This window comes from Nicotiana tabacum, chromosome 17, assembly GCF_000715075.1.
Source record: "Nicotiana tabacum cultivar K326 chromosome 17, ASM71507v2, whole genome shotgun sequence".
In the NCBI taxonomy this organism is placed as follows: domain Eukaryota; kingdom Viridiplantae; phylum Streptophyta; class Magnoliopsida; order Solanales; family Solanaceae; genus Nicotiana; species Nicotiana tabacum.
The window spans coordinates 5,557,078-5,565,643 of NC_134096.1; positions in this window are offsets into that span (position 1 = coordinate 5,557,078).

The window sequence follows — 8,566 nt, forward strand, 5'->3', positions numbered from 1 at the left end:
CATGTTATACTGAGCTTTCTATAACTTACGCAAACCATCAGCTCTCTTGTTTTGATGGGCTTAACCCCGAGGACTTACCTATTCTCACTCGCCTTTTCTTATCCTTACTCCTGCATTCCTAAAACCTTGTCTCTCTATCATACTTTAGCTTTCGACCTACACGTATCTATTTATACTACTCGCAACCTCGTCTAACTTGCTTGTACCAAAGATTTACTTATGTTATTCTGGAACCTCAAGCGAGACATCACATTGTCTCTAACTCTTATTTACTCTCTTAACTAGACTTCTCGGTATCTAGAAACCATAGGCTGGTAACTGACGACATCGCTATCATTTCTTGATATCGAATCCCAGTGCTTCTAGCCCTCTATCTGAAGTAGGGACTATTTACAACCTTATGCACGTGAGTATCTCGTACCTTATTTACCTTTACCTTACATTCCTTAAAATATCGCATCCCATCTTCCACCTCTTTCATAACCTTCCTTCCACATAGGTATAATTCACATCCACAACTTGAAGCTCTACTATAATACTTGCACCTCTAGTGCATACATAATCTGATGGAAGCTTCATACTGACTTCCTATGAGGCTGGTATTCTTCCAACTGGCTTTACCGTAGAACCGTTATAGAATATGGCTGGTGTACTATCTATCTTGTACCTCTGATATTAAGAGTGATTCTGCAATAGTTTCAATCACGATTTCTATAGTTATCTAGTTTCCTCTTCTCTCTCAGCCTTTATGTAGGCTTTATCTATCTTCCGATCTGTGGCTCAGGGTATTAATTATTACTTTAGCCTTTCATGGATGTTATGAAATATCCATGATATACTCTTCTAACAATTCAAACATTTGTATATGACCCGAGCTCAATTCTTTCTTTTATCTTATATCGGAGTCTTTTATGGCTATATGAATGTCAACATATATGCTGCATGGATAATACTCCAAAATCTTAGATGCGTTTATAAATTAACTAACTCTGGGTCATTGATAAAATAATTCCTTTCGTTCCTTCTCAGCTTTCTTTAAATGTAAGCAATTACTTTTCCTGGTAATTTTGCTACCTGCTTCATGAATAATTGGTTTATTGTAGTTCCCACAAATACTAGAACTTCTTGTAACTCATATGATCTCAAATGTCACTTTTGGATTTCTTTTTTCACTTCCCATTCATTAGCCACGGTAAGTGCCACTTTCTTATGGAGTGCATATAATGTTATAGTGACAATATTTTTACATGACCATTTCTTCTTCAAGTTACTATGGTTAGGTTGAAGCCTTCTTCCTTATTTCCTCAACTTGTTTTTCATTGAAGTACTTAGGGAGGACCCTCTGACGCTTGTAAAGCTACGAGCTTATTACATCGCATACTCGATGGAATTTGTTTGATGTTCTTCCTCTCCTATAATTATCCTTAGTTATTTACCTCCATACCCTTGTGCTTGTAGGGTTGCTTCTGAATTGATATATTTTAACTGTCTTCCCAGTGGTACTCTCTTTTATTTCCGTAACACCAATACGGTACCTTTAACTTTCCCAACTCCTATCTGAATATTTCTCAAGGATTACAATGTCATAACTACGAGATTGAATTCACCATTTTTGGTTTCACTATGTTTATCTTGCACAATCTACTGATTTATCTGTATCCTCTTGTCTATCCATAACTAGGTTCTTAATGAATCAACTACTAACTACTCGTTGGTCCATTCTTATATCTATATTCTGCTTAATCGCTCTTGGAATATGCCCTTTGTCTTAACTTATCTCTCGTACTGGCTCCTTATGTACCAAGTATTCATTTGTACTTATTTATCAATAACATCCTTGTCGGGAACCTTTACTGCCCCTCCTTGCCGTCGTGCTTACGCAATTTTCTGGAGTGGTAACCTATCTGTGGGATTTGAATAAGTGCAATCTCATCCCTTTCTCATTTTTAGCGCATTCTTTCTTTACTATTCTATAGTTCCCTGAACTATTTAATTCATACTTAATGCCATATCACACCATCTTCCCCCCTCTCTTCATCTTTGGCGTCTTTTGACATATTCACTGACTCTTACTCACCTTGTGGTAATCCTTCTATATCAAGGATAACAAAATTTCTTACCTACGAGTGTAACACCTAGTGTAAGTGGCACACTTAGTCCCATAAGCATAACTCTGCTCACAGTCCTTGCTTTAGGGAAGCGTCTTCCTGAATGAACTTTAAAGGTTATTCTTTTGTTGTCCATTCTATTATTGACGGAACGCTATCTCTGAAATTCTCACGATGCCGACTATTATAAAATCCTTCGGTCTCTAATTCATGTTCAGTTTGTCTTATTCACTAGCCCATAATGATTTCTATTACTCTGGAATCTAACTTTTCCTTCTGGTAATCACATTGGAGTCACCAACTCATTTCTCGAAATGGGGATATGACTTTATGGCTTATACTCTTTAATTGCCTCAAGGCCTCTCACCTCTTGTCTTTTCCTTCACTTGACTATAGACTCTATCATCCTGTCATATTTTGATTTGCCGTTATCACTCACTTATCACATCATGCTCATAATGCTTCATTTACTGTCTTCTTATTCTCTTGCTAATATTTCTGTCTATCACTTTATTCTGAAAGCTTTAACAAAACATTCTTTTTCTTTTAGCTCTCCTTGCTCCATACACTAGCTCTTTGGGCCGCCTAACATTCATTTTTACTAAGGACGGGAGCCATACTAAGGTAAATATTCATTCCTTCTAGGATTCAAGTGCCTAACTTTGTAATTTTTTGAACATCCTAGTATTCATATCTAGTTGTATTATTCTAGAATGCACCATCTGGGTTACTCTAACCCCAGCCGGAGCCTGATATCCAGTCCTTTTCTTAAACTATATATGTTGGCTCCCATGGAGCATAACTGCGACGGGTGTGGCCAATTGTACATACCGTTGTTACAGTTGAAGGTAACTCAAAATGCTTATATTTCTCTGCCTCAATTATAAATACTGATAATCTTCACTAATTGGGTACCTCATAACCTTCTTCACCTTACATCTTTTACTTGTTGAAACTTGTATCTACCTTCTGATTCTCTCGTTGCTTTAAACCGTATGAGTGAACAAATATTCATGCCTTAGGGGTCTTTATCAAGAAGCTTACACGTCTTAGTACACACATGATCTACTAAAGACCTCACAATTATTCATCATAAGCTTGATGCAAAATCGAGTTCCTCCGACTCAACTCTTCCACAACCACAGTCAATCTCTTACCAACTGTCTTTCTAGATGTAGGTATCGTTGTATTATGAATAAAATAGAATTTAGGAGTTTGAATTCTTATAATTGATCTCTACCACACGATCTACAGTAAAAAGAAAGAGTGACAGTCCTAAATGCCATATAGCCTCCTACTTATAAGTGCAGTGCACAACACACCCATAAACAAGACTCTACTAGACACGACTTGTAGACTCCCTAAGACAGAACTGCTCTGATACCACTTTTGTCACGACCTCAGTCGGAGTGCTGCGACGGGCACTCGGTGCCTTACTCAACTGAGTACCAACATAACATATCTTTCTTATCACACCATCATAGGTAAATGGGCCACAAGGACTATCATGAGATAACTGGAATAAAACATAAGGGAATACTAGACATAGGACGACCCAACATGATATAGAAACTTATACACGTGACATATTGGCCTATAAAGCTGACATGATCATTTGTACACTCAAAACATATAAGTGACATCTATCTATATGCCTCTAAGAGTAAATAGACGTCATAAAGGTCGAGACAGGGCCCCGCCATACTAAACAATACACCCAATCATATTGACCAAATAGGCAACTCTGGAGCAAATGGAGTGCGCCAACACCTTCCACTAAGCTGATAGCCTACTTGGAGGACTGGAAACATGTCTATCGGGACCTGCGGGTATGAAACACAGCGTCCCCAGGTAAAAGGGATGTCAGGACAAATAAAGTACCGAGTATGTAAGGCATGAAAAGCAGTATATAATAGACATGAAAGAAACATGGAGTAAAAGACTCAACTTGTAAGTCTGAATAGCTATGTGAATCATGAATCATTTATAATGTCATGAATATGTGTATAAATGTCATACCATGCATAGGTATATTCGTACATAACATCATCAAGCCTCTAAGGGCATCCCATCATATCATCTCGGCCACTGTGGGCGAAATCATCAACGTATACCAGCTGATCAGGTGGTGGTGGGTATATAACGTGATAACCTTTCCCCATACCCAATATGCATCTAATATACGCGTATACAATGACATCTGGTCATGGGTCAATGTACATGTATAAATAAATGCAATGCATAAGAAATAAGTCAATAAGATTTCTCGGAATGTCATAAGACCAATATGCCTATGAATAAACTTTATCAACTACGTATTTTTCTGAGACCCTTGAACAGAAGATGTAATAATAAGACACATGGGGAATCAAGAACAAAGCCATCCCTAGTGCTACTATGAATAGAGGTATTTATGAAAGTTGTATGTTTGCTCGTTTTGTTTGTATCGTATGAATCATGCCAAAAGAAATGAAGGGATAGCCTTGACATACCTTTGTCGTTTACCTACCCACAAGACAACGGTTCAGCACGTTAGTACTTAAATCTACAACTAACAAAAAGGGATCATTGTTAAGCTTACGGAAGCTAGAACTCAACACAAATGTGCGACTAGCTCGTCACGAAATTTTGGACAGCACCTCCCCTTATTCTTTTCATTTACCTCAAATCAAACAACAAGACCAACATGTAAATAATGTAAACAAACATATATATGTGAGTGTGTGTATATATATATATATAAAACCCCATATTCATTACAATACATCACCAAAACATTCCACACCATCTCACCCAACAACCAAGTTTTAACTTTCCCTTTCCAAGACTTCTCTTCTTCCAAGCACATCAACCACAATAGAAATAGTATTCTTAAGTTATTTCTACTGATTTCCAGCCATAAAATATCAAGAATTAAACTACAAAATAGTCCATCAACCACAACACTTCAACATGAAGTTCAACTTACTTCACAAGTTTTCTTTATGAAATCAACTAGATATACAAAGATGATATTAAATACATATTAGAGAAGTTAAACCTTACATTGGCAGCAAGAATACTCATCCAACTAAGCTTTACTTAAAGTTCAAATAAGCTCTTTACCCCAGACAACAAAGTAGAGAGAGATAACTAGGTGATCTTGATCTTCCAAGAGGGAAATCACCTTACCAACTTGTGGATTTGGTCTTGAACCCTATGATAACTTTGAGAGAGATATTGGGATGATAGTTTTGAGCTCCTTCACGTTGCAATAGAGTGAGAGGGATGATGAATTGTGCTTCTACGTTAAATTGAGATATATCTATGTTTATATGCCCCCACTAATGGGCTTGGGCAAATGGGTGTTGGGCTTCCCCAAGACTTGTCCATCTCTATCCTTTTCCATTCCTTTTTAATTTGATCCACAAGCTCTACGTAGGCGATGTACCTTCTTGTCACCTACTTAATCAAGTAGGTGATTCATGTTTGTCCTTTTTCCATTTTGAACCATGTGTCTCATCCTTATTAAATAATTTAGATATGTGTCGAGTAGCTCAAGCAAGTAGGACGGAAAGTAAGTTGGTGAAGCAGGCACGTTGGGTAAGAAAGCAGCTCATTTTTATTTGTCCAAAATCTTCTTTCTCACATTTAAGTGCATTCGTCCTCTACCTAGTCGTTTGGATGTTGAACGGAAGTACATTATGTAATATCATTAGATAACTTTATATATTTTCAAAGAAAATCTCATTCCCGAGCTTACATCAATTGACGTACATCGTACTTTCACGTACGAAAACATGGGGTGTAACATTATTCCCTTCCTTTGGAACATTCGTCCTCGAATGTTGACTGATGTACTTGTCATTCTCATAACATATAGCTCTTGTAAATACATTAATACTCTCCTTTCCATCTAGGTAACTGTTATGTGAATCTATCCAAAGGCCAGGGCATTCCCCACTTTAGGCCTCTTTCTCATACCATGACTTGTGGTCGGAATTCTTCCAATCTCGTAACTATTGCTACCTTTTATTATGCACTATGTATTACTTTGTCCTTGTATGTGCGCCTATGTGACTTTTCTCTCATTTTTCATCATGCTTTTAACCAATCTCTAGGCCTCACTTTGTGAACATATACAGAATTATGATAAGTTTTCCCTTTGGGCGTTTATGGATTTACTACATCTAAGTAGGTCATATTATACCATAACTCTTACTTCGATTTATTGTTACTGAGGTCTGCTACTAAACTCCAGGTTACTCTCGTTGCTTATCCTATATGTATAAATCTAAGTCCTTTAATGCTTCCTCATTACTGTTCATCTTAAAAATGACGGCCTAATCTCATCTCATACTTTGTAACTTTTATCCATCCATTGTTGGTTCACCTCAATATTGATCTACAATATACCACTGATAAGTTGAAACGTCTTACATAATATATTGTCACTAGGGCTTACGTCGCATCGAGGAACATTTGTAGTGATTTTCCTAATCAACTTCAATAACAGTATTTCATAGCATCCCAATCTGATTCACTTTATGGGAGTATTTTAATCCCTTGGAATTCATGAAATCTTTTTCTTTAGATCATTACACAATCAAATTTCTAGATGTCATCCTCTTTTCTTTCACAATTTCACCCTTATTCTACTACCACGGTAGCATTCCATCTCTTCTAAATGCTCTTAGTCTCAGAGTCCTCTTAGTTCACTCATGTTATACTGAGCTTTCTATAACTTACGGAAACCATCAGCTCTCTTGTTTTGATTGGCTTAACCCCGAGGACTTACCTATTCTCACTCGCCTTTTCTTATCCTTACTCCTGTATTCCTAAAACCTTGTCTCTCTATCATACTTTAGCTTTCGACCTACACGTATCTATTTATACTACTCGCAACCTCGTCTAACTTGCTTGTACCAAAGATTTACTTATGTTATTCTGGAACCTCAAGCGACACATCACATTGTCTCTAACTCTTATTTACTCTCTTAACTAGACTTCTCGGTATCTAGAAACCATAGGCTGGTAACTGACGACATCGCTATCATTTCTTGATATCGAATCCCAGTGCTTCTAGCCCTCTATCTGAAGTAGGGACTATTTACAACCTTATGCACGTGAGTATCTCGTACCTTATTTACCTTTACCTTACATGCCTTAAAATATCGCATCGCATCTTCCACCTCTTTCATAACCTTCCTTCCACATAGGTATAATTCACATCCACAACTTGAAGCTCTACTATAATACTTGCACCTCTAGTGCATACATAATCTAATGGAAGCTTCATATTGACTTCCTATGAGGCTGGTATTCTTCCAACTGGCTTTACCGTAGAACCGTTATAGAATATGGCTGGTGTACTATCTATCTTGTACCTCTGATATTAAGAGTGATTCTGCAATGGTTTCAATCACGATTTCTATAGTTATCTAGTTTCCTCTTCTCTCTCAGCCTTTATGTAGGCTTAATCTATCTTCCGATCTGTGGCTCAGGGTATTAATTATTACTTTAACCTTTCATGGATGTTATGAAATATCCATGATATACTCTTCTAACAATTCAAACATTTGTATATGACCCGAGCTCAATTCTTTCTTTTATCTTATATCGGAGTCTTTTATGGCTATATGAATGTCAAAATATATGCTGCATGGATAATACTCCAAAATCTTAGATGCGTTTATAAATTAACTAACTCTGGGTCATTGATAAAATAATTCCTTTCGTTCTTTCTCAGCTTTCTTTAAATGTAAGCAATTACTTTTCCTGGTAATTTTGCTACCTGCTTCATGAATAATTGGTTTATTGTAGTGCCCACAAATACTAGAACTTCTTGTAACTCATATGATCTCAAATGTCACTTTTGGATTTCTTTTTTCACTTCCCATTCATTAGCCACGGTAAGTGCCACTTTCTTATGGAGTGCATATAATGTTATAGTGACAATATTTTTACATGACCATTTCTTCTTCAAGTTACTATGGTTAGGTTGAAGCCTTCTTCCTTATTTCCTCAACTTGTTTTTCATTGTAGTACTTAGGGAGGACCCTCTGACGCTTGTAAAGCTACGAGCTTATTACATCGCATACTCGATGGAATTTGTTTGATGTTCTTCCTCTCCTATAATTATCCTTAGTTATTTACCTCCATACCCTTGTGCTTGTAGGGTTGCTTCTGAACTGATATATTTTAACTGTCTTCCCAGTGGTACTCTCTTTTATTTCCGTAACACCAATACGGTACCTTTAACTTTCCCAACTCCTATCTGAATATTTCTCAAGGATTACAATATCATAACTATGAGATTGAATTCACCATTTTTGGTTTCACAATGTTTATCTTGCACGATCTATTGATTTATCTGTATCATCTTGTCTAGCCATAACAAGGTTCTTCCTGAATCAACTACTAACTACTCGTTGGTCCATTTTTATATCTATATTCAGCTTAATCGCTCTTGGAATATG